The sequence below is a fragment of the Cyprinodon tularosa genome, unplaced genomic scaffold, assembly GCF_016077235.1.
Source record: "Cyprinodon tularosa strain WSP-4 unplaced genomic scaffold, ASM1607723v1 ctg418, whole genome shotgun sequence".
NCBI lineage: Eukaryota > Metazoa > Chordata > Actinopteri > Cyprinodontiformes > Cyprinodontidae > Cyprinodon > Cyprinodon tularosa.
Window position 1 is genome coordinate 1,541,773 of NW_024039139.1, and position 27,940 is coordinate 1,569,712.

At 37.7% G+C, this 27,940-nt stretch overlaps 2 long non-coding RNA genes across 2 annotated transcripts; both read right to left on the minus strand.

Moving 5' to 3' along the window:
• Window positions 1-4,623: 4,623 nt before the first annotated feature.
• On the minus strand, window positions 4,624-5,351 carry LOC119792353. Its single transcript, XR_005281981.1, has 3 exons — window positions 5,324-5,351; window positions 5,188-5,250; window positions 4,624-4,968 (listed from the first exon to the last, which is right to left on the minus strand). It is a non-coding gene; the product is annotated as an uncharacterized LOC119792353 (long non-coding RNA).
• A 6,820-nt stretch (window positions 5,352-12,171) lies between these two features.
• LOC119792352 lies at window positions 12,172-12,719 on the minus strand. Its single transcript, XR_005281980.1, has 3 exons — window positions 12,692-12,719; window positions 12,554-12,616; window positions 12,172-12,334 (listed from the first exon to the last, which is right to left on the minus strand). It is a non-coding gene; the product is annotated as an uncharacterized LOC119792352 (long non-coding RNA).
• Between the last annotated feature and the right edge of the window lie 15,221 nt (window positions 12,720-27,940).

The window sequence follows — 27,940 nt, forward strand, 5'->3', positions numbered from 1 at the left end:
GAATTCTGCTAAGTCTTTTGGTAAAAATATATATTTTTTAGTTTTCATGATATTCAGCTTTTTCTGCGTTTTTTGTCCCATTGAAATGCATGTAGAATTCTCTACAGCTGAATTTTGCTAACTTCAGCTAAAATGTCATCATCTTTGAACTTTAACTACTTCAGCATACTTTCAGCTAGAAACACCATTCAACTGTTAAAACGTTCATCAATGATTCAGCTATTCCGAATTTAACTCAGCCTTTTAATATTTTTGCTGTTTTTATAAAAGTACGATTTAAACTTTACACAAATTTTTTCAGGTTTTACATTTTATAATGCAAGTCTATGGACGGAATTATTCAACTGTCAAAGGGCGTGCCCTAGCTTTTGAACCGTTCTGGTTTTTCCAAACAAATTCTTCTCATTCACCAATTTTTTACTTAATTTAAATAAATAATACATCAAAACGTAGGAATTGTTGTCAGGATTAGGAAAATGTAACTCTCATTGTTTTGGGATTAACAATTTTCTTCCAGTTTGGCCCAGCCCACCAAGAAGTCCACACTCCCCAAATGGAAATCCGATGAGAGACTTTCCAAAAATCACAGACAAAAATCCAAAACGACCCATGTTTTCGTATCGCAGCCACTTGTCAACCATTTCATGTACAAGCATGAAAATTGGTATGGAACATCTTCAGACACTTCTAGCACTCACATGGAAGAAATTTTTTCAATATCATTTATGGTTTAGCTGTTTAGCTGAGCTGTTTGGGCATAGGAAAACGTTGATTTTGGAAAAAAGTCTCAGATTAAAATCTTTCAAAGCAAACCCCATTTTTACATTCTCCCCGGGGCCAAATGGTTTTTGGTAAAACATTAAAGTTGGCATATTTGTTCATCAAAGACTACTGATTCATATGATCTAAACATGATTTCTGTATCTATTATGGTTTTTGATTCATTAACCATAGTTCAACACAAACTTTTACTAATTTTAGACATATTGTACTGTGTCTGTTTAAAAATATTTTCTACAGAAACAGCTCTAACACATCGTTCCCCTATCTGTCCTAAAATAAAAAGTGAAACCATGACATCAATACGTGTTATTATGCCAGAATTATAGGCGTTTGTTCGGCACAAGATCATAGATGTGATAAAGCAACGGATAATAAGGCGAGACAGTGGCTCAACAAGACATCGCTGCCTGTCCAAAACTGTTCAATGTACAAAACATGAAACCTGCTACATATCATCATCAGACCTGTCTAGCACTCACATTGAAGAAATAATTTCGATATTATGTAACATTTGGCCATGCAACTACTTTGTTTGGGGGCATGAAATCGGTCAAATTTCTACCTGAAACATTTCAAAATGACCCCCTTTTTTACATCCTCACCATGGCAACATTAATGTTTTTGTAGAAACTTGAGAGCTGGGATAATTGTTATTAATACTACTGATTCACATGGTTAAACATTCATATCAATATGTACTATAGGTTTTGATTTATTAACCATAGTTCAACATAATATTTTATGCATTTTTCACTTTTAGGCACATCACATTGCAGGTGATTATGCCAGTATAGTAATGGGAGACAGTGGCTGAACAAACCATCGCTTCCCCTCCCAAACTATTGGCACCTTGACACAGATCATCTTCACACGTCTCTAACGCACATATTGAAGGAATGCTTTAGATATAATTTATGGTAATTTATGACCTGTGTTATTCAGGGGCCTCAAAACAGTAAATTTTTCATCAACTTTCAAAATTCTCCTTTTTTGTCACCATGGCCACGTCCTCTTTGGAGGAAACAAGAAACTTGGCACTGTTGTTCATCAACAACTACAACTGCAACAACAATCATTGCCAAATTATGTACCGGTATAAAAAAGTATTAGACGGCTGCTACTGGATATCTGAGTTGCTATTATTAGACCAAGCATCGTTTTTCATTTTGGTCTATAAGTAGCATTTACCTGTCATAACATTTTTGTGACACAAGACATTTGGTAGACTTTCAACATTTCTAAAAGATTAGTGACAACCTTCTTTAGCTTGGGATCATATTTAAAGTGGTTGGCCTGAAAGGATGATTGTGGAAAGTTTATTTAAAGTCATGTAATTTTTTTAATACACAATAAAGTGGCAGAAGTAACAGTTTCATGTCATTCCTTACTAGTGACTAAACATAGGGTGACCTAAGGAAACAAGCAAAAAAGAGCCCTAAGAGCTCAACTGTTGAGTTTTAACCAAGCCAAAACATGACTTAGAATTTACTCTTTGTTTCTACAGCTGTAATTATGAGTCATTCTTTGTAAAGTTTGTAAACTTTCAAGATCATTTTGCTCTGTTATGTGTGTCACCTTGTTTTCTTCTTTTTCTTTTGGTGCAGCTCTGGTGTGAGACGTGTTGCAAGTAAACTGACTGGGCCCTGGGCCCGCCATGCTTTGTCCAGACAGCAAGCCTCAGTCCTTAGGGATAACGTGTCATCCCTGCACAGGCAGCTTCACGCAAAGGCCTCAAGGTTTTGGCAGCCCGCTTTAACATCTTGACACAACTCAGCCTGCTAATGAACTGCATTAGAAACCCACGGGGCAGTATGGACAAACAGGGAAATGTGTTTCCCTCTTTTTGTTGCTCTGCCTGTTGTATAAGGACTCCACTGAAAGTTAAGGTGAAATAAATGACTTTGAAGGGAAGATATTTATTTTCTTATCAGAAAAATAAATGTTAGAAAAAAAAGAAAAAGTTTTGCTTAACTAAAATCAGAACCAGAGTTCTGCTTGTTTTTTCCCCTGTTTTGTATGGTCTTCAATTCATTTGAACATATAGCCAATTTGACTCCTGTGGGATGTGACCAAGGTGAGCTTTGCCATTAATCAAGTATGGCTGGAGAAGTTTCATTATTTTTTCAGACAGGCATGGGCATAAATCTCGCCTATGTAGTGACCCCAATCAGCCTGATATGTGAAACTGGAAAAAAAAAAAAGTACCCTCGATGAGAGATGTGTTAAAAGAACTGTATATGGTGGCTCAGTGTGTATTTAAAGACAGAAAGAAATTAAATCATAGAGGTCATTGTTGTACTTAAAAGTATGCTTGATATGACCATTAAGCACTTGTATCTGCCCAAGGTACTATTTTCCAAGTGTTTGTCAGCAGCCACCTACCAAAATTTAGACACTGGATCTAATCACAAAAAAAAAAAAAAAAAAAAAAAAAAAAAATCCTTGCTGTCCATAAGATTTTAAATGTTAATAACTCAGTAATCATTTAGCAATTTTAATACCTTTTGTGAGAGGGTCTGATATTTGCTGAGTTTCTTTATTTAGCACAAAAAGGTCTTACAGAATCTGGAAATTTTTTACCTCCTGGAACCATCCCCATTACACTTAAACTGAAATTTCTGTCATTACGCAAGCAGGGTTTGTACCAGCAACTAGCTAAGCCCAGTACTAGGAGCCTACTAGTGACCAACGCTTTATTTGTTAAAACATGTTAATAGTACCTTCAAATTTAAAAATATGAGCTTTAATTTATATTTATAAAAAATTATCGGTCTTAAAAAGGCACACCTGAACTGCTTAAAAGAAAACAAAAATAATGTTAAAATGCATATTAAATTGTTTGACATTAATCCTAATTAAGTAAACAGGACAGTTTTTCTGCTCCACTGTCGCTGCATGCGTGTTTGGTACGAGGGATTGCTGAAGAGTCAACGATAAACTGCAGGCAAAAATCATCAGTGAAAGCTCATCCAGGAGGATCATGCCTTGTAAGTAAATTACTTGATTCAATGAACTGGTTTTACTTGAGAGAAAGGTTTAACTAATCTGACTGTATGGTCTCTGTAAAGTGCCTTGAGATGACTTGTTTTGTGAACTGGCACTATATAAATGAACTGAATTGAATTTAATTGCATTTATTAGTCATCAGAACTTGAAATAGGGACTGTAAAGCTGGTCACATTTTAAATTGAAATAAATTAACACAAATATAGTGCATAAAAAGGACCAACAAAATGATAATCTTAAGGCCAAGGCATTTAAACAAACCAAATTTTGTCTTATGATTCAAAAGCTCCATGTTAAACATTGGCTCTAAGGTTTCAGTGAGTGACAAACTTTACAGATGTTTCATTTTTGTCAGTGCGATATGTTTACATGATTCATTGTTGACATTTGCTTATATATGCTGTCATCTCAAGTGCTATGGCGGTGCTGTGCTGTAAGAAGTTATTTAGAACAAACTTGAGCTGAACATTCTGCTAAGACACTGTCAAAGGGGAGTTTCTACACTCAGTGGGATTTATGAAGCCCCCCTCCGAAATGCTCAGTATAAAGATTGAGTAATGCTTGTTGCACAGAAAATGAGCTTGTCATCACAACATCTGTAACTTTTATACAGTTTGTGGTTTAACCCTCATCTCGTAGGCTTTTTTTTTGGGTGGGGGGGGGACTGAATACTGACAATACCACACTACAACAGGGAGTAGAATGCACAGCTTTTTACAACTTTTTCAAAGCGATGTGTAGCACCATTTAAATTGTAAAAGGACTAGATGGAAGAAAATCAGAAGACTAGAATTCGTCTACTGGAGCCGTTGTCAGTAATCAATACAAGACAACATACATAGAACCCAAAATAAATACAAAAAATATATATACACAGTACTGTGGTAATCCTTTTGTTTGTGCACAACTGGTCTTAAATTCCCCGCTGATCAGTCCAGAGTCTGACCGACACACATTCAGAAATCCATGGTTGGATTATCCAGATATTTAAGTTGAAGAATGTCCCAGCACAAGTTGTTTCAGATGAAGAGGTGAATAATGGAGTGTATGCCTGAGTGGTGAGATGGAGGGGGGAAATGATACAGACCAGTCCACTGTGGAGTGATTCTTAAGGCTCTCCTGGCTCCAGCCAGTTTTCAGAAGCTCGCCATCTTTTTCCCTAAAAAGGGATCACCTGGCCTGTATTAAAATAAACAGGACCAGTAAATTTCCAGCCGGCTAGTTAACTAGACTTTTCCAGTTTCACACAGAAATAAATGCAATATCTAATCTATCAGACCAAATAAAGAACATTTCTCTCATCATCTTAAAGTTAGATTACAACAATTGATGATCACACATAGCATTTGCTGCCACCAACATGCTAAAACAACAAACAACATTGGGTTCTCTACTCACCAATTCCAATAATAATGAGAGTATGGCAGCTCCAAGGCTCCAAACTCACTGGATTTCTCGGATCTACATGATTTTTATATTGTGAGGTTAAACTGCATTACAAACAAAGAGAAACTGATTGTTTGGGAACACCAACCTGTAGCTCCTTTGTCTCCAGCTCTCCCCCTCACATCTGACTGGGGAAGGCTGGAGAAAGCCTAAATAATTGCCTCAGGTGTGTCAATTGGCTGCATGCACTGTGTGACTGACTGTCACTCTAACCAATGGGGCAGTAAGGCGGGACTAAGGGCAGTTTTCACCCTGGGTTACATCCTCCCCCCCTTAAATCATGCACGTCCCGTGACATGTAAACATTAAACAATGTGAACATTGCTGGAAGCGGTGGGTGTCAAAACTAAAGCATCAGACAAACTGTGCAATAAAGTTTGAACAACTGAAATAAACGAATTGCCTAAAGTAGTATATTGAAGCCGTTTAGGTGCCACTCTGTGACGTGTTGAGCGTCTTAGAGAAATGTCATCAATTTGATTTATGCCATCAAGGTTTGGGGATCTGTTCAAAGAAATTTCAGAATCAGGAACAGTTTCACCAACGGGGCTGCCTGGATCAGGTAAGTCTTCAGGATGAGGTGGAACTTGTTCTGCAGAAACATCAGGTTGCTCTTTGACACTAAATTCTGGTTCAATTGATTCCACTTCAACAACTGACTTCAAACTCTCAGAATCTGAAAGAATTTCAACAGGTTGTTTTTCCACTGGAGAAACTGTTGGGACAACATAGTTTTCTTCATCATCAGGAGGTGATGACTGTCTGAGTGGTTTCTTCATTTTAAATTCTAATGGAGGTGGAACTAGATAGAATGGAATCTCTTCTTGCTCACAGTTCTCACCTTCTGCAGAGTCCTCAGAAGATTCTTGACATTTCTTGGTGTGTTGACATGTCTGGGGTTTTGTGACTGGAACTGTCTCAGTTGGTCTTTCAGCATCTGTCATGGGGAGAAAACCACATGGAAGAAGAAGGTCTCTGTGTAGAGTGCGTAGTGGGCCATCTTTGCACTCTGGTTTCACCGTATAAACTGGGAGATCCCCAGCACACTTCACCACTATAAATACATCTTGCTCCCATTTATCACAGAGTTTGTGTTTACCTCTGAGTCTCACATTCCGCACAAGTACTCGATCTCCAACTTCCAGCTTGGATGGTAGAACTCGCTGATCAAACCGAGTCTTGTTTCTTTTAGCACTTCTGGCAGAGTTCTTTGATGCTATTTGATAACTCTCTTTCAACCGTGACTTCAGGTTCTGTACATACTGCGAATGTGATGGACATTTCTCTTCACAGATAGGAAGACCAAAAGCAAGATCAATCGGGAGTCGAGGACAGCGTCCAAACATAAGTTCATAAGGACTATATCCTGTCACTTCATTTCTGGCACAATTGTACGCATGAACGAGAGGTTTAACATATTCTTTCCATTTTGACTTCTGTTTTGGTTCAAGAGTTCCCAACATTGCTAAGAGTGTGCGATTAAACCTTTCTACAGGGTTTCCTCTGGGATGGTATGGTGTTGTATGACACTTTTTAATTCCTGTCATAGCACACAGCTCTGTTATCAATTTGGACTCAAAATCAGATCCTTGATCTGTATGTAGTCTTTCTGGAATTCCAAAATAGATAATGAAATTGTCCAAAAGACATTTGGCGACCGTTCTTGCCTTTTGATTCGGTGTTGGAATAGCAATGGCAAACTTGGTGAAATGATCTGTCAACACGAGAATGTCTTTGGTATTGCTGGTATCAGGTTCAAGACTGAGAAAATCCATACAAATGAGCTCCAGTGGGCGTGAAGTCCGAATGTTAACTAGTGGAGCAGCTCTCTCTGTCAGAGTCTTTCGACGAACACAACGTCCACATGCTTTTATTTTCTTCTCCACATACATAGCCATTCTAGGCCAATAGAATCGAGCTCTAACAAGATCCAGGGTTCGCTCTATTCCCGGGTGGCCCATGTCATTGTGAAGACTATGAAGAACAGATTCACGGAGGTCTGCTGGAAGGACCAGTTGATATACATGTTGCTCATTTTCTTGCCGTTTCCTGTAAAGAATGCCATCAATCATCTCCAGTTTTGTAAATTCTCTAAGGAGAAGATGAAGTTCTGGAAGTTCACTCCTGACTGTTGGGGGAATCTTTTCACCTGACTCCAACTGATGGATAATTTCCCTGACAGTAGGATCAGCTCTCTGATAATCTTTTAGGTCAGAATGAGACATTGCAGGAACAACAGGAAGTCCATGTGCCTCTTCAGAGTAATCCACAGGAATTACATCTGCCCTGGCTGAGAGTGATTCAACCAAAAGACTTTCAACTTGGGTCCGAACCAGACGACTTTGGCAGATTGCATCCATCACTTCAGGTGACATCTCATTGTTGCTGTTGTCTAAAAGATGTTGTTGAGCAAACTGAGAGATGAGTTCCTGATCTTTATGTGCAACTTCATCTATGACAGGATCTTCACAGGGGCGACGAGAGAGTGCATCAGCATCCTGGTTGCGTTTCCCTGCTCGATACTGCAACTTAAAGGAGAAAGTAGAAAGTGCAGCCAGCCAACGATGACTGGTAGCATCCAGCTTAGCTGAGGTTAGGATGTAAGTAAGTGGATTATTATCAGTGACAACTGTAAAATCTGCTCCATACAAATAATCTTGAAATTTTTCTGTTACACTCCACTTCAGTGCTAAGAATTCAAGTTTATGAGCTGGATAACGACTTTCGCTGGCTGACAACCCTCGACTAGCATAAGCTATTACCCTGAGCTTCCCCTCATGTTCCTGGTATAGGGCAGCACCCAGTCCAGTGGTGCTGGCATCTGTGTGAAGGATGTAAGGTAGTGCAGGATCAGCAAACCCCAGGACTGGTGCAGTAGTAAGTTTGTCGATCAGGGTATCAAAAGCCAGCTCACACTCAAGAGTCCACCTGGAACCAAAAGGTTGCTTTGGATCAAACTGTGGGCACTTAGAAGATTGTACTCTTGAGGGTTTATTAGTTGGGGGGTACCCACGGGTCAAATTGTTAAGAGGCTTGGCAATAGTGGCGTATCCTTTTATGAAACGTCTATAATAGCCAGTAAATCCCAGAAAAGATCTTAAAGATTTCAAATTAGTAGGAATTGGCCAGGATTTCACTGTGGAAATCTTTTCTGGGTCTGTCTCAACACCCTTTTCTGAAACTATATGACCCAAGTATCTGACAGAGGTTTGGAAAAATTTACATTTTTCCAAAGAAAGTTTTAATCCAAACTCTTTCAGACGATTTAGAACTCTCAGCAGACGGTTTTCATGTTCTTCAAGACTGTTTGAGAATATGATCAAGTCATCCAAAAAAACCAATACCTCTTTCAAATGCAGGTCACCCATACATTTCTCCATCAATCTTTGAAAGGTTGATGGTGCATTTGTAACCCCCTGAGGCATTCGGTTAAACTCCCAAAACCCAAGTGGAGTAACAAAAGCAGTCTTAGCTTTATCAGCTTCATTCATTTCAATCTGATAATAACCAGATTTCAGATCTAGCACTGAAAACCACTTTGATCCTCTGAGAGCTGTAAATGATTCTTCCAGGTTGGGCAAAGCATATGCATCTTTGACAGTTTGTAAATTAAGTTTACGGTAGTGAATGCACAGTCGAATGTCTCCATTTTTTTTCTTAACAACAACAATTGGAGATGAGAAAGGGGATTCAGACTCTCTGATAACACCAGCATCCAGAAGTTCACGTAAGTGTTTGCGAACAGCCTCTATATCTTGTGGGTGAATCGGTCTCGCACGATGTTTGAAAGGAGTATTATCATGAAGATTAATGTGATGTTTCACTTGCTTGGTACATCCAAAATCTAAATCATGATGAGCAAAAACTTCAGGTACAGCATTTAACTTTGTTATGATTCTTTCCTTCCATTCTGATGGTATTGGAGACTCACCAAAATTGATTTTCAAAGATGCTGTTGATGTTTTCTCAGCCATGTGGTTGGTTACATGGTGCTCTGAGATGATACCTGCATAGGCTTCCAGTTCAGCAATGATACTTAAAGCTGGTATGGAAATGACTTGCTTTGTTTCATTGGAAACAGCAACTGGAACCTTATTGAGTGAGTCAGCTTGAAGTGCAACCAGACAGCTACTGACAACCAGGCCACCCGGCAGGCCTGAAACCGGGTGCCGAACAACAGCACACTGACTGGCTGTAGAAGAAAGCTTGGCACGACCCTCGACCACCATTGTGCAACCAGCTGGAATAAGTACAGGAGTTTTACTATGGAGAGTCACAACACCCAAATGATTGCCACAGTTCTGCTGATGCATTAACTGATGCAGAACTGTTTTAAACCCGTATGAGGTAGGTTGGAATGTGGGACAATCACTGGAACAAAACTTTTCATAGAGAATTTCAAGTGTATTCATGCCAATTAGTACTGAAGCTGGAAATCCAGGTCTCACATCAGGAACAACCAAAGCAAGGGTTTCAACTGTTAGTTCACTCCCAATAAAGCCTTTTGGAAAAGTTATTGGTATTTCAACATAACCCAAATAGGGAACTTGTTGACCTGCAGCCCCTTCAACATGAAGTAGGTCATTTAATGAATGCACTGGATGATCTGAGAGATGCTCATTGAAGAAAGAAACTGGAATTGTAGTGACTTGTGAGCCGGTATCTAGAAGACATTGAGAGCTGTGGCCAGCAATATTGACTTCTGCTGTACATCTGGATCCGACTAATCCTTTTGGTAAGTTAATTTTGGTTTTTGTCTGCATCTTAGCACACTTAACAGACTCTCTCTCTGTAGGACAAAGTTGGTCCAGCTCAGTTCCTGTTCGTCCCTCAACAGGAACTGGAACTAGTTTAAATGTGCTGTAGGAGAGGGATTTTGTCCCTGTCTCTTCTGTTTGTCATAAAATATTTTCCGCTTTGCACTGACCAATGCTGAATTGGGCTCATTATCACATCGAGGCTTGATATGGCCATCTTCCCCACAACGGAAACAAAACCCAGGTTTAGAGCTAGACATGCCGAATTTTACATCTTTAACAGTCTTTTTCACACTAGGCTTTGAAGTAACTCTTCCAGCAAAAGGTAGCTTAGTGCCCATTTGACCTGCTGTTAAAGCAGTGAGCTGCTGCTGTATTGCAGCCATCTGTTGTGAAAGCTGTTTAGTCATGTTATTCAGAGCAACACACAAGTTAGTTTCCTGATCAATATTTGCAAACTGGACCTGAGACGCAACCTTCTCTTTAGTGGTTCCCAAATGATGCTTCATCCTCAAGGTCTTTGCTGCTTCCCTGTCCTCTTCAGTTCTAAGTAACAACAAAAGCTCAGCAAATGATGGTGGATTATTTTTTCTCTGTTTAAGTTGAAGTTCTGAGATTAAATTGTTGTCCCAACACCCTCTGCAGAATTGGGTCAACAGTCGTGCATCCATGTCCTTCTCCAAAACACCTCCTCTCTTTACTGCACTCTGTAATACAACCTGCAGACGCTGCAAATAGGCAGACGGCTTTTCTCCACTGTCCTGATAGGTGTCCAGGAATTTAACATACAACTCCTCTCCATCTTGAACAGTTCCATAAGCTGAATCAAGTTGTTCCATGTATACCTTTGGTAATGTGTCAGGACTCAAATGTTTCACTATATCACAGGCAGGTGGAAGTAAAATGTCACGAATTACTCTGGTACATTGCAGCTGTGACATAGAGGGATCTTGAAGAACTAATTCAACACTTGAACGCCACGTGTCATAGTCTGTCTCATGACTTGGCCTGGGGACTTTTCCAGAGAATGCTCTCAGTCTATGGGATGTATGCATATGCAGAGAGCTGTCCCCACTCCTAACAACATGCTCCACAACGTACCGTTGCACCTCAGGAGGATTAAGATCACCAGCGGAAATGGGTGTGGACCGCCTCTCCTGACTTGGCACTTCAGCTCTGTTGGAGACAGCAGAGCTGGATGGGAGAGGAACTGACTGTGAGAGGGACGACAGAGGAAAAGGGAGTTGAGTTGTGGCATGAGCTGATGGCTGCTGCCCTCCATCTTCATCTGCAAGCTGTTCCTCTTTTGCCTTCTTTAGCACCACAGGACAGAACTCTGCAATAGACTGCTGTATCTGGGACATCACTTCTGTGAGGACTTGAGTGTTATTTTTCCGGACATTTTGGCAATTTCTTGTAAATCATCCAAATACTTGTTTGTCTTTAAACCACCAACCTTTGAGGCATAAATCTCAGATAAACTTTCAATATGAAATTTATCACCCACACTTGATGTAAATGTATATGGTAATATTTGAGATAAGCGTGCTAAAGACAACCCAGAATCAAATTCAACAACCAACATTTGATCAAATTCTGATTCAGATGAATCGATGGTAGTTCTCTGCTTAATATCACCATACTGTTCAAGAAAATCAATAAGTTCATCAGTGGGGTTCTCTAGGACTCCATCAATCAATACTGTGTTAGGGATTTTTAGACCAAGGGTTTCAAAAACCTCCATAATGGAAATTGAATTGGTGAGTAGGAACCTTATTTGTGCAACTCAACTGTTTTCTATTGATTACTGATCAAAACAGCTCCTGGCTAGCTCGCCAATAATGTAGCACCATTTAAATTGTAAAAGGACTAGATGGAAGAAAATCAGAAGACTAGAATTCGTCTACTGGAGCCGTTGTCAGTAATCAATAAAACAACACAAAACTGCTTTCAATACCATGTATTAGACAAATTTAAAGTAAACAATACAAGACAACATACATAGAACCCAAAATAAATACAAAAAATATATATACACAGTACTGTGGTAATCCTTTTGTTTGTGCACAACTGGTCTTAAATTCCCCGCTGATCAGTCCAGAGTCTGACCGACACACATTCAGAAATCCATGGTTGGATTATCCAGATATTTAAGTTGAAGAATGTCCCAACACAAGTTGTTTCAGATGAAGAGGTGAATAATGGAGTGTATGCCTGAGTGGTGAGATGGAGGGGGGAAATGATACAGACCAGTCCACTGTGGAGTGATTCTTAAGGCTCTCCTGGCTCCAGCCAGTTTTCAGAAGCTCGCCATCTTTTTCCCTAAAAAGGGATCACCTGGCCTGTATTAAAATAAACAGGACCAGTAAATTTCCAGCCGGCTAGTTAACTAGACTTTTCCAGTTTCACACAGAAATAAATGCAATATCTAATCTATCAGACCAAATAAAGAACATTTATCTCATCATCTTAAAGTTAGATTACAACAATTGATGATCACACATAGCATTTGCTGCCACCAACATGCTAAAACAACAAACAACATTGGGTTCTCTACTCACCAATTCCAATAATAATGAGAGTATGGCAGCTCCAAGGCTCCAAACTCACTGGATTTCTCGGATCTACATGATTTTTATATTGTGAGGTTAAACAGTGCATTACAAACAAAGAGAAACTGATTGTTTGGGAACACCAACCTGTAGCTCCTTTGTCTCCAGCTCTCCCCCTCACATCTGACTGGGGAAGGCTGGAGAAAGCCTAAATAATTGCCTCAGGTGTGTCAATTGGCTGCATGCACTGTGTGACTGACTGTCACTCTAACCAATGGGGCAGTAAGGCGGGACTAAGGGCAGTTTTCACCCTGGGTTACAGATGCAATCAAAGGGTTTTCCTTATACAGAAAACTTTGAATCAGTTTGACTGTATGATCTGATTGAATTGTCTCTGTAAAGTGCCTTGAAATTACTTGGCACTATATGCAGTAAATAAACTGAATTTTAACTATATTGAATTGAAAAAAACCTTATTACATTAAAGATTTAAGAATTAATATGATGGTAACCTTTATGTGTTTTCTAATATGCTCATTACATTTGATTGCTAAAATATGACTAAAAGGTCCTTTAAAACAAGTCCACTCGTCTCTGGTAGCTATAGCTCCATTGTCCCAATACACCAAACCTAGCTAAAGAAGCTGAAGGACCCCTACCCCAAAGTATTCTTTCAGGAACAATAAAATTAGTTGAAGAGTCAAATATAAAATTTTTGGTTTTTTGTTTTTTGAGGAGGCAAGGATGTTTGGCCCTAGATGTTTAAAAGAATTGATACTCAGACCTGCTTTCTTACATATACAAATAAAGTTAAGATCATATACAATCTGCAGCTTTAATGACAAAAAGATAGACCAGTCAAAATATAAAAGAGAAAAAATTACTTTAATTTGGCCCCTTACAAAATATACTAACCTTCTTGCCATGTAGTTAAAAAAAAAACTCTTTTGATTAAAGTAAAGCCAAAACAAGTGTTTTATTTCTAGCTACAGATGACTTAATGTTCGCATGTTATTGTCTACGTCTAGATTTTTCTGTCCTTTAATTGTCAGGATATTTTAGAAATTCTTACTAGGTCGACTTTTGTAGCAAAGCTGTCCTCAACAAACCATTAAATCTACAGAACAACCATCCTCTGTCGCCCAAAACCAGAAAGCCATTTTGCCTTGTTCTCATCCAACATGTGAATGTAAATGCTTGTTAAATGGAGACAGAGCAAATTTTGTCCACAGGCTTTGGGATGTTTTCACTGTGGTCTTAATAGTTGATCAGTGGAAGAACAAGCTATTTGCATTAAAATGCAGAAATTTGCTAATTGTATTTTATGTGTTTTCTTATGTGTTTCCTCAGAAGTGTACATGATAATGCATATTAAGAATGATGGACTTAAGTTCCCCCACTTCATTTTCAGAAATCTAAAAAGCTTTATATCCAAAAGCCAACACAGGGCAAAGGGTAAACCAAAAATCTGACAGTAGCTTTGAAAGTCAATTTCTTTTCTTTTCTGCTTTTCATGATCACGGAGAGAAATTGCTGAATCTCTAATCATGAGTAATTAGACAAAGCCTGTTTTTTACTAATTTTATTCCTCTGAGAATTCATCATTGGAATTCAGATCTCTCTGTAATGGTATTCTAATTTGATTATGAGGTCAGTGCTTGATTCTTAGATTTGAACCATTTAGCTGCTTTGAATAAACATAGTCTGTCAGCCTCCACTAATTAGTGAATTTTCAAAATGGTGGTGGCAGTGTCTTGGCAGGACAACACAAATCCTGGGCCTTTTGGTTATTTCTGCTTTTGGCACAAACAGTGTTTGTTTTTGAAAAAAGAAAGACAGAGTATATAATGTTGTTCAGCAACATATCGTGTAAATTTATGCTTATGGCTGTTTGAGAAAATCTATGTGCAGATTGGAGTTCCATAAAATCTTATATTTGTAATTTAGATAAAATAATAAACTACTGTATTTTCAGATTTTTTTATGATTAAAAAGCCTGAAAACATGCCTGCCTGTACAATAAAAGGACAACTTTTATTACACATATCAATCTCCTTTGAGTTGGTGAATCGCCAGGAAGCCTTCTTAGTGCACCTATTGCCTTTTGCTAAATCAATCTGTGTATTTAACTCTTGAGGGAACATAAAGTTTTTTTCTACAGTAACTGTAGACTGAGGTTGTTAGCTGTCCCCTCAACCCATTAAGAATAAATTTCATTTCCTTAATTTGTTTGAAGAACCTGCAACATCTGCAGAACAACATATCAGATTTACACTTAACAAAATTAAGTGTAAATCCTCCCTCATCTCATTATTCCTTTTGGATTAAGTTGACCAAATGTCATTTTGATAAGACATGTTTATTTTTTCCTTTTTGTCTCCTTTTTCTTTATTGGCATTTGGAGAATTTGTGGGTTAATGAAAGCATTAGTTTTCAAATATCTCAATGGACATGTACTTCAGTTGCCTGATGAAATCCATTGCATATCATTTAATTTCCTGTGATGTCATCCTGGAGTTTTTCAATTTTGGGCATATACATAGAGTATTCATAACAAGTCCAGAACTGTCCAACGAGAGCCTAACTTATGCATAACGCAAGGCAGCGTATTGCCCATGAAATGTAAAAAACCAGTGTCCTCAGCCAGTATCTAAAAAAGAAAGAAAGAAAGAAAGAAAGACACAAAGAAAGAAAGAAAGACACAAAGAAAGAAACAAACAAATAAACACAAACAAACAAAGAAAGAAGGTTTGCTGTTGCAGCAGATTCAGCGTCATATCTGCTCGGAAGTTTGTTGGAGATGGCCCTGGGGGTGAAGGCAGGGAGGATTCATCACACTCACCTTATTGCTAACCCTATAATGAGGATGAAGTTAGAAACACATTCAGTTGTCATCTGGAACACGTCAAATACGTTGATATGCATGTGAGATATTTTTTGATAAGTTACACATAAGTTATGGACAAGTTACCCATAGGTTTTGGATAAGCTAGACAGTACGACTTATGAGTAACACTTAACATATATCACCGATCAAATAACTTACATGTAACTTATGTCCCACATATGAACAAACACTGGCAAACGTCAAGAAAGTTTATCATGCCAAAATTTTCTAGACATACTTGCTGACCCATAGCTTATCCAAAGTATGCCAGCATTTTTGCTAGATTTTTCGCATGTCAGGCTTAAACTGGCTAAATCGTCAAGGTGTGACAAGGGCTTAAATCAGTAGTTCAATTCAATTCAAAGATCGAACAACAGTGCAACCCTGGTTAGCACTCCTGCTGTTAATCAGAGAAAGCCCAGGTCCATCTTCAACTGCAAACCTAAGGATAAAAGGGTGGTAAAATGCACTAATTGCAATGCTGGAATAACCGTTTCAATGTATGACAAAGGTGCTATGGGTCACGTTGCTCACATGGACACAGAAAAAATAACAATTAAAGGCTGTGGGACTTGACATATGTTCCTCAGATACACTGAAATTTCAGATTTTCTTGGCATTTTTCTCACAGAAAACAGCTGTTGAGAAACCTTTCCCACTCAGGGAGAGCTTCAGCTTCCTGTTTAGTCACTGAGCATTTTGCTTGTGCAATATGATTTCAAAGACGCTTCATCAAAAATGTATTATAATCAGGACAACAGTAGGATTTCATGTTATATTACATTTTATGTAGTCATTGTCCAGAAAGGAAGAGTAAACCGGTAGAAATGTTTTCTGAGAGGAACAGGTATAGCATAGTGCCCTAACTACAAGGCCGACTCAGCAGGTGACAAAAGAATCTTTGATGGTCCCCACCTGAAGTGTTATTCGTCATGCAATCTCTTTAAACCATTTTTTTCTGATATTTTTCCCTGGTTCTAATATATGATAAATGATGACCTTTACATCGACATTTTGATATCCTATGGTGTAATTTTCCAAACTTTGAAAACAGGCCAATTAAGCTTTCTCTGCATTAATGGAATTTCCCCTCTTTGTTTTAAAATTTACTGGAACAATGTCTAATTCATATAACAAGTATGGGATTCTCTTTTGTATCTATTTAATAGTTTATGTGGAGTAAAGATTCCTGATAGAAGCAACATTGCACACTGCCAGGGAACTATATTACTTTTGTTTGCAGAGATGCTTTGGAAAACAGAGTTCGATGATGATTTTTGTTGCTTTTTTCCATTGTCCATTTAGTGGATGCTCTCCTTGGAAGACAGAGGGAAACGGATATGCTGAAACCTTTGTTATAGGGAGGACTTGAGAAGCGGTTTCTTGTAATCAACAAGGAGCTGAACCCAAGAAAAACTTTCAGTTAACTCATCTATGGCTCTCCTATGATCATCATAAAATGGTACTTAGAAAAATGAAAAACAAGGCTCATTTGTGCTGTTAATAATTGTACCTTTTGTTGCAAACTATGAGATGATTTCGTTCCAAATAATGAATTTACCAATTATGAAGGAGGATTGTTGGTTGAAGAGTGACCTGATGAACCCCTCTTTCTGCAACTCCTTTCAAGCGTCACCAAATTTAAGTGATTAAAACTGGCAATTGTTGGTGCTGCTAAATTCTACTAGCAATGCAAGCTGATAATGAGGAACATCTCTTTGTTTATGCTTATGTTTACAAATACATATATTACACCAATACTGTATGTGCCACTAATTTAAATAAATAGAATCTGTCAGTGCTTATAGATATTTTATATTTTATTTTCTGTCCAATATAAAAATTTATGTTAATAATATTTAATAATATCAACTAATTATCAATATTGATATTAATAACATAATTATGTTACATTAAGACACTCCATTTGCAGTTGCTCAGTGAGACCTTTTTTACGTTTCAATATTAAATTTGTAAACATGTGAACTTTAAGCTAAAAAATATAATAAATATAACGTTGAGCTTAATACTTTGATCACAAAAAAAAATAAGATTCCATCATATCCTTAATCTAAGCACATTTGCCTAGTTTACTGGTTTAAAATATCATGCAATATTTTTGTGCTTAATTTTAAGTTGCCTGACCTATTTTCTGCTCCTATTGATTTCAGGCCCACCCAAATAACTACATTTAAGTTTAATAAATTAGCAAAAGAAACACTAATCTGTTTTCCTATTATGTCCTTGTCACGATCTTTGCACTAATGACTGGATTAATGGTTCATTCCTTTCAACCTGTATGGCTCCACCCCTGCTCTAATAATTTCTCATCTGCGTCACCTGCTCTATTCAATATTTAAACTGCTTGCTGCCAGTCATCAGTGCCAGATTATTTGAGCCTTCAGTGAGAATTCTCTAGCCTACCTGATTGCCTAATGCTGTCCCATTCTTCCCTCCGACCTTTGAGCCTGCCTGTACCTGTTTCGGACTTGTTTGACTCCTGCTGGTTTCTGCCTCTGGATTGAACCTGGATCTGCCTCCTGACTTTGACTTGGATTTCCCCTCGGTACCTCTTCATATCTCTAATCTTCTTCACTGGACTCCTGTGAATCTCTTCAACACCTGCTTTTTCTGTGTTTTCCAGATAGTCCCACCTTCCTTTGTCTGCTTATCAGCCAGTTCAGCTGGCTTCAAGGCTTCAGCTCCTGTAACTCTCTAAGTGGTGTCCACTGTGTGCTGTTGGTAGCCATCCGGCTGGATTCCACTCCTTCTTCAGGGCACAGACTGAACTCTAAGACCAGGTTATTGACTCACAAACTCATTATCATCCTCTGTCAGATTAACGTGGTCATTAACCTGAGTTTTTCCCCAAAAGATTTTTCAGCCTTTGACGCCGTTGTTGCTGAGATATTGATCTCAGCAACAACTTGGTCCCCTGTTTTAAGTCCTAACAGTTCTTGCGAATGTAGTATGCAAAAGTCCTTTATGGTCTTATGCTTCTAAAGATTAGGCACTATGAGCAAGTGCCGTTTATGAGATCAAGAATCTTTGGAATTTTCTTCCTTTTTTTATGTTTTTTCTTAGAACAGGCCAAAAACATTAGAGCTAGTTCAACAAAAGTCTTTTAAGTGTAGTGTATTAGCGCCTGTGCTTTTGGACAAAAGAATCTGAGATATTGATGGCCTTTTAATAGTCTGTTTCTTTATTTTGTCCTCTAATAAAAGAATTACCAGGGATTTAATGTCTGACGTGATGTCTGTAAGGCCTTAAACCTAGAGACAGTCCAGTTCTTCATTGAATTAGAAGTCATAAATCTGCCAGATATAATAAGCTGGAAGTTTAAGAATTTCTCTCAGGGAAAGAAATGAATTGGTAGGCGGAGTGTTTATAAGAGGAGAAGCAGTTATGGTTTGCCATTCTAAAGATACTAGCTCATAGAAATGTAATGGAGCATATACGGCTGATCATTTATCCTCGGGATATTTAGTCAGGATTAATTGTCTCAGTTTTACAAGGAGAGGTAATATTAAATGAACATGATTAAAACCTCATTTCAGTCCAGCAGGGATGTCTTACCAAAATTACTCTATGTACATCAGTTACTTTATCAGCTTTAAGAGAAAAATGTAAGTGTGCAGTTTAAAATGCATTTTTTTCTTTAAGTGCAAGAGTATGAGACAAATTAACTTTATCAGAAAATTGTAAACTTATATAGAAAAAAACAAATGGCATATTAAAAAAAGCATCAAAAAGAAAACATATTGTATTGTGTCACTCCCCCCCCTTGTCCCTTACTAACTGCCTACTTGAAATTAAAGACTGGTTCACCTCAAACTTCCTTAAACTAAACAGCGATAAAACAGAACTCCTCCTCATTGCCACTAAATCCACCCTATCTAAAATCAAAGGTTTCTCACTACCCATTGACAACTCCCTAGTCTCCCCCTCCCCTCAGGTCAAGAGTCTGGGTGTCATCCTCGACTCCTCCCTCTCCTTTCAGTCTCATATAAATAAAATTACCAGGTCTGCATACTTCCACCTTCGCAACATTAACCGTCTCCGTTCCTCCCTCACCACTCATACTGCCTCTGTCCTTATCCACAGCCTCATCACCTCCCGTATTGATTATTGCAATTCTCTTCTTTTTGGCCTTCCTCATAAATCTCTCCATAAACTTCAACTTCTTCAGAACTCTGCTGCTCGTGTCATCACCAGAACCCCCTCCTTCCATCATATTTCCCATGTTCTTCACCAACTCTATTGGCTCCCAGTTCACTTCAGAATTCAATTTAAAATCCTTCTCTATACTTTCAAAGCCATCCATAACCTTGCTCCTCCATATCTGTCAGACCTCCTTCACATTGCCACTTCCTCCCGCTCCCTTAGATCCTCCTCCTCCATCCACCTCACTGTACCCCCAGCTCGACTTCACTGCATGAAAAGTGAGATTTTCGTCCCCGTAAACCCCCGTAAACTCCCGCAGATCTGCCTGATTTTCGTCAGTTTCCGACAATTTGCAACCCGTGCTTGTCCGCGTTTGTCGTGCCACAAATTGTCGGAAACGGACTCTGACGTATGTGGAGAGTGATCAGCTGTACTAATGGCCCTAATTAGCATATGAATGCAGCAAACCCGCGCGGCTGGCCAGGTCTGGCTTGAATAACCTACTCAGTATTGGCTGAAACCACTATTCTCAAACAAATGAAATCGCTCGTGATTGGCAGCAAAACCAAACGTGGCCTTTAATTTTCTTACTGAGTATTGGACGGAACCACTTCTTTTTAAACAAGTAAAGTCGCTCGTGATTGGTTGGCATATATAAATATTTACATATAAATTTACATATGTATATTTATTCATATATATATATATATATATATATATATATATATATATATATATATATATATATATATATATATTCATTCATATATTTATTCATTCATATGATGTGTATTTATGTTATCCTACACTACTACACAATTATTATGCTACCATCAAGGACATGAATGAATTTATACAGGAAATGAACATTTGCCAGGAAGCTGTTTATGCAAAGAAAGAGCTTTATTAAAACACACACAACTATATACAACGCGTATCCAAACACATGCGTTTCTAAAAATTAAAAGTCCGTGAACGGTCCGTTTGCTTCCTCGGGGTTGGAGTTAACTGGCAGCATTCCCTCCGAGGCAGGTCCGATGTGCAGACGCCTACTGTGCGCGGCCCTGTACTTCGGCATCGCTTCTAACCGGGACTGCAGCTTAACACATAGTTCAGTGAGATCCGGCCTACGAAATGGCGGCGACCGTACAATCCATCCAGAGACACCGCCGACGACGGCGGACTTCCAGAGTTCCACTTCCTCATCTGCTAGCACACTCTGCCTCGCTTTCAGCAGCTGAAAAAAAAACAATGAATCAGCGCACTGCGTATGGACACAACACATCTATTAATGCACCTGAAAAATAGTTACCAAATAAAGTCTTACCCTCTTTCTTCTGGCCCGACTCCGAGCAGATTGCCTCCGCACGCAGCGTGTTGGCTGGCTGCGTATATCTGAAGCTCCTGCGTACCGTCTGAAAATACGTCTTACAGGCAGCTGGAAAACAATTAAATGACAGTGGTATAAATAAAAAATCAAACGCAAGTCACAGTAACAAGGAAGGAGAAAACATTAAAACAAGTCACTTACACACAATGTCGTCTTTATCAACATCGTGCAAATCTGGACTTGCTGATATGGCTCCGAGCAAATAGGAGGTCACCGCCTCATTGTGAGGCGACAGTAGTCTGTGAAAACAAAATGTAAAGCTATGATCGGTATCTATCCGTATCCATTGCCTTTTACCGCAGAATAAAAGCATATTCTTTAAATCTTACCCTTGCTCCGGTTCATAGCGCCTGCAATTAGTCTCCGAGTTGTGAAGACGGCGTACTGCTTCCTGTGAATCACAAAAAATACACTTTAATAAAGCTTGTTCTTGCAAGGCTACTATTAGCGGTAGCTTTAGGCTAGGCTGCTTTTAGCCTAGCAGGCAGTAATCGAACATATATTTACCGCTAGCATCTCTTCTTTGAGTTCGTCTTGTTCGATGCAAAGTCGCCATCGCGTCCAAGAGGAGTTTTACCCCGAAATCCAGACGCTCCAGACCGCCTGCACAAAGCAAAGCATACATCCTCCACTGTGGCTGCAGACCGCCGCTCTGAGTTTCTTGGAGATCGTAGAGCGCATGCGCGAGATGAACCAGGGTTTCTGCGGATCAATAAAAATAATTAAAAAATCATTCATTTTTTTTAAATCAAGGCCTTAATTGGCACTAAAATTATTTAAATATGTTTATCGAAGTATTTATAATTCATTAATAAAAAAATGCTTATAAAAACAATTTCGTCAGATATATTATATCGTTCCAGGCGGAGAAAAAGCTAGAGGATATATATATATACGTATATATGTGTGTGTGTGTGTTTACATACATACAGGAGTCATGGAACTCTGCTTGCAGCTCCTTCATATTTCATGTACACTAATAACTTGTGTACATGGTTCTTGTTGATGGCATTAAAATAATTTCAAATAGCATTAAATTAGAGTCACTCATTCCTGTATGAACCCTGTGAGCGCTTAATTTAATATGACATATTAAAAAAATCCCACCATCATCCAGTAGGGTTGGGAATTGAAAAGATTTTCACGATTCCAATTCCCTTTTCGATTCTATGAAACGATTCGATTCTTTATCGATTCTTTTTTCGATTCCAATTTGGGGAAAAAAGGAGAACAAACAGTTTGATTATCAGCATCAACTTTGTTTACTTAACTATTGCACAATCTTACAAACTCAACAAGATCAAGATGTCCACAGGAAATGTGAAACTGGAGAAACATCTGTGTTTAAATGAAAAATGAATACAAGAACAAACTTAATAACCAACAATGTACAATAACAAATGATGGGATAATAACCTATTTTAAATAACAAAAAATACTAATTATAAAACAGTAGTAGGGAAAATTAACAGTTCTTTTGCAGAAAGATGAGCATATCTGCTTTTTCTGGAAGGATACAGGATCTTTCAGCGCTTAAGGTATCTCCAGCCGTGGAGAACACCCTCTCAGATGGGGTGGAGGAAGCCTGCACACAGAGGTAGTTTTCAACCAGTCCAGATAGCAAGGGCAGCGTATCTTGCTTGTTCCACCACTGGATTTCCTGATCTACCCTCTGGGCTAAGGAAAGACTGGGCTTTGATTCACAAAGTGACCGCAGCTCGTTGTCTTCCTCCTCGAATAGTTCTTCCAACTTGCGTAACTTGCGTAACTTACGTAACTTGCGTAACTTACGTAAAAAACGTGACGTGAGTGGTGCTCCCCAGAGCCGACGCTCTAGGCTCTGGTGCTGCGGGAATCGAAAAACGAATCGTTCAGCGAGCTGCCAAACGATGCCATGGAATCGGAAAATACGGAACCGGTTCTGAACAGGAACCGGTTTTCGATTCCCATCCCTGTCATCCAGCATATGTTCAGTTTCTGCCCAAATATATATTTATATTTTTGTAGATTTTTGTAACGGGGATAAGGATAATTAAAAACTGCTTTTTTTGAATGAACTTGTTCTCTTCTCCCAAACATCTCTTTTCATTCCTGTAATAAGAAGTTTCTTTTGAATGGATTTGATTAAAGTTTAAGTCCCTCGGTATAAAATAAATATTTTGATGGAGATGAGAAATCTGCTTCCTCGTTGGTGAATAACCAATAGTTTGGATCCAATCATTTGAATAAACGGTGTTAGTTTTTTTTTATATATATATATATAAGAATTGTGCTATAATTTCTAGTCACCGATCTGTTGCTGCTATATCTTAATTTGACGAACCGGAATTTGTCGATGTTCTTTTTCCTGTTTGGTGCGATTGCAATTGCGGATCTTTACCTAGCCGGACCTTATGACCACAGTGTACCAATCTTTTGATGGCTACTTCCAACAGGATAATGCGCCATGTTATAAAGTGAATCATCTCAGACTCATTTCTTGAAACTTTTCCACTTAAGTTATTGTGAATTGAGCATATTGACAGACAACATTTTATTTTTTATCTTAAATGCAATTTTTTTTTTTTTATAATTACTGCTCTAAATGTATTGCTCTGTCAGCTAAAGATCTGTTTTGGTCTCTATACTTTAATTAAATAAATCAATTCAAGCTAAAATGTTAGAGGCTATACTGAGCCTGATCTCTTTGTATCAGAGATTTTCTTACCTTTTAGAAAAATGTCACTTGGAGTAAAACCCCCCCTGCAACCCTGATTTGCATTTGTATAGCTCACAGCATGTTCATTTACATGTTAAAGCCCCCCTAGAATTCAATGGGGGGGAGGCATGGGGGGAACACTGCCTAACAAAGTCCACGTCAATTTCTGACAATTTACGGGAGTTATCGGCGAAGCCTGCAAATTGTCGTAAACTGCCGCTAACCTGAAGTTCTACGACAATCTACAGTGCCGCATATTGACGAAAATCCCACTTTTCATGCAGTGTTGTCACCATGGGAGCAGAGCCTTCAGCCGCTCTGCTCCCCAGCTCTGGAACTCACTTCCTCCCGACCTCCGCAGTATTGACTCTCTCCCCTTATTCAAAGCCAGACTCAAAACCCATCTGTTCCAGCTCGCTTATCTGTGAATACACTGCTCTTTTCCCTATCCATGATTGTTCTTTTGTTTTTTATGTTCCTGTATCTGTATTTTGTATTTTCATCTCTTTTTATTTATTTTTTTGTATTATTTGTAAAGTGACCTTGAGTGTCAAGAAAGGCGCTGTTAAATAAAATGTATTATTATTATTATTATTAATTTATGGTTGGCTTAGATCAACCTATGACTAAAGTGCTTTATAAATATGATTATAACACAGTCCAAAACTATTAAAACTCCTTTAAGTATTACTTATCTTTATAACACAGAAAACCATAAACATAAGTTATAAATGGTAAATAGACCATTTAATAATGGATAACAGTTTATTAATGTTTAATCCTAATTTTTAAAGTGCATATAAAGTATTTCTAAAAGTTAAATAGATTAAATTGCCCTACCAGGTTAGTATATCTCTAACCCAAATATCCCTAGCCTTCTTGCTAAATCTATTCTGATGTTGATTTATTTGCTCATGTTAGTTAAACCCCTACCCTAACCCTAACTGGACTTAACACAATCGACTGAAGCCTTTATTTTTATGTTAACTTGCCTTGTTATGTTGGACTTACCTTAACATCTCTGGGCTAAATCACTTAATAAAAAATATCTATGTGTTATAAATGTTTAAGATGCAATTTATAAATAAATCAAACATTAATTAACTATCTGTTAATCATTAACAAATGCTGCCATTACCATTTATAAATTATAGTTATTGTAAAGTGTAGTCCTTTTAATTACATGCTGCACTATCATCATCATCAGTCTATTTCAAGTAGAGAAATAAAAGGAAAATCACACAGTTTTTTTATGTCAGAATTTATAATGTGTAATATTTTAATTGGATAGACTTTTTATATTTATTTTGGGTTGTTTTTTTACATATTTAAACAACTAAAGTTAACTAAAGTAAAAAAAAATATATTAATATTGATAATACGGTACATCTCTTCTTCCAGGTAGTCTTGATAAGCCATTTTGAGTGGGCCCAACAGTAAAGGAGATTACAGTAAAGATTCAATAGAAAATGAAACATATAACCTCATACCAACATGAAGCTTTGTGTGGCTTTATGTTATACGTAGATGATACAGTTGGCTGTTTTTTTTTTTATTGTGTAGTCCTGTCTCTCTTCACAACTTGGCTAATGGCTGTGCTCATACTTTATCTAACTGTATGTGTTGTGTTGTGTCCTTTTAAACCTGAAAACCTGGGAAAAGTAATCTATTGAGCTAGTCAACCACTACTTTCTTTTAATGTACTGTAGAAAGTATTCTTGGATGAATGCATCTGTCCGCTATTTTTGTCTTCTTAAAGTCACAGTTGGTTGTTAAAAAGGCTATTCAGATCGAGACTAATTCTATGGAGGATGTAATGAGTCACTTAAAAGAAAAATACCCATTTCAAATGAAACATTTAAATCAAGCAAGTTGAAATCCAATTTAAAAAACATTATCTAAGTGAACATTTAAAATTACATTTTTTGAAGATGTTTTATAATTTGGTTTGGTTTATTATTAAACTGTTATTAAATACTGGAATAAAAAAATATATATATTCAAATCCTATAGCTAAATGCATATTTAAAACAATTTTTTAAAAAGATTTTAAATAACTTTAAAAACATAATTCCTTTTTCTATTTCCATTTTTATTTAAAAAAAATTTTTGCATTTGCATTTTCTTTTCAATTAGCCTTCTCCATTTAAAGGATACGCTGGTCCCTGAACACTCTGAAAACCAGTTAAGACAATCACAGTTGCTCCTCAGTTATAGCCAGCTCTTGTCTTGGTTATTTTGAGAACAAAGTATATAAGTTTAACCAATGAGAGAGCTGGTTAAAAATGAGGAGCAACTGTAATTGGTTTAACTGGTCCTGAAAGATCTGAAAATGGCTGTTAAAAAAGAAAATGGAATAAGGAAATGCCTTTTTAAATGTGTGATTAGAAAAGGTATTTATAATCAGATTTATGAACTGTGTTTTTAAATATTCATATTGAAATAGGATTTGAAAGTCCATTTACAAATTCCATTATTTAATAATACATTAATCAATACAATTTATAATCCCTCTTCAATAAATCAATTTAGATTATGTAATTTGAATATGTTTTAAAAATTGGATATCATATTGCATGATTTACATTTTGAAACTAAAATGTCTGTTTTTCTTTTTAGTAAATCTCTCATCCATATGGTTCTGCTGGAGATTACTTCCTGTTAAAAGGGAGTTTTTCTCCCCACTCTCACTACATGTATGCTCAGAATGAGAGATTTCTGCAATGTTAACAACACAATACAAGTGACACTGTTGCTCCATGTTTATTCAAAAGAGAACAGTGCAAGGTCCATGACTACAGAGTATTGCAACAAGTTGGATTTCCTTCAATTAAATCTGTATTTAACCTTTATACAACATATGTTTTGAATTGGCACCATATTAATAAATTAGACTGAATTGAAAATTGCTAACACTATTTGCAACAATGAGCAACATGCATTTTGGTCTCTGATTTAAATTGAGTGAGATGTGAATAGGGAGCAGAAGCATCTGCCTTTGTTACAAAGCATAATACGCGTAGTATGCAGTGTTAGGTTTATTCTTTATACATCATGTGCATTGTTACTTTGTCAGATTGTAAAAATCTCACTCTCAACACAGGAAAAAATATATAATTGTAGTTGTTTTCATAGGGTAACTAAGGAAATTAGGTCTAAAATGGTTTAATTTTAAGCTCTCATCAAATGATCACAATCAGTTTGCTTCTGTTGTCAGTTTCCTCAATAAGTACAAGAAGGAACAGACACCATGACTTTAGTTATCATTGAGTTCTGAAACCCATTCAGTTATTGCATCAGTCTCTGTAGAAGTTCTTGGCAGAGCACTTTCTATACATTGCATTTTGCTCTGCCTATGAAGAACTTCGAGCAATAAATAGATGTTCTTTGATTGCTTAGTTATTCCTGTCAAGTCTTATTTATAAAAGAATAATGTCCAGTAAGGATCCTTACAGAACACCCTTAGCTTTTGAAGTGGTCCTATGCATTATTCCATCCACCAATCTTCTCCCGCTTACCTCTCAGGGTCACAGAGGGGCCAATGGCTATCTTAGGCTGTCTTTGGACATGAAAAGGAGTACACAGAGGGCAGGTCACCAGTCTTTCGCAGCACAACACAACACACAACCTGATAGTCATGCTATTAGACTGTGGATGGAAGTTTTAGTACCCAGACTGAACCTATGAATGCACAGGGAGAACATGCAAACTCAATGCAGAAAAACCCAAGGCCAAGAATCAAATCTAGAATCTTCTTGCTGCAAGGCAACATTGCTATAAGCTGTGCCACCATGCATCCCGCTAAAGCATCGCCCCAAAGAATAATTATAATTATAATGCATCTGAGTAATTCTAATCTAATCTGTATCTCATGATGCTTTGAGCTTTTCCATGTAAATATCTTATGTTCAAACTGAGAATATGCATAGTACGGAAGCACCAACAGCTTCATTTAATTCTGCCATCTGCAAGCTAGATTGCACATGCTGTAGTCACATTCTCCCCTCACACTCATTTCCTCTTCAAAATTCAAGCCAATTTGTCATTATCAGTTGGATGTAATTATGCATACTTAATAGTGGCATTCAGATGATCCTTTGAGTGAATTCTACAAATGGAATCATTTAACCACTGGGTTTTGTGACACTTATAAATGCGTGAAGTTTTCAGAAATTAAGCTGACTGAAGAAGGAGTCACTCTTTTCCTGCTTTTTCTGATGCGTTTCCTGATCCTGGCATCCTGTGGATACTTTCATT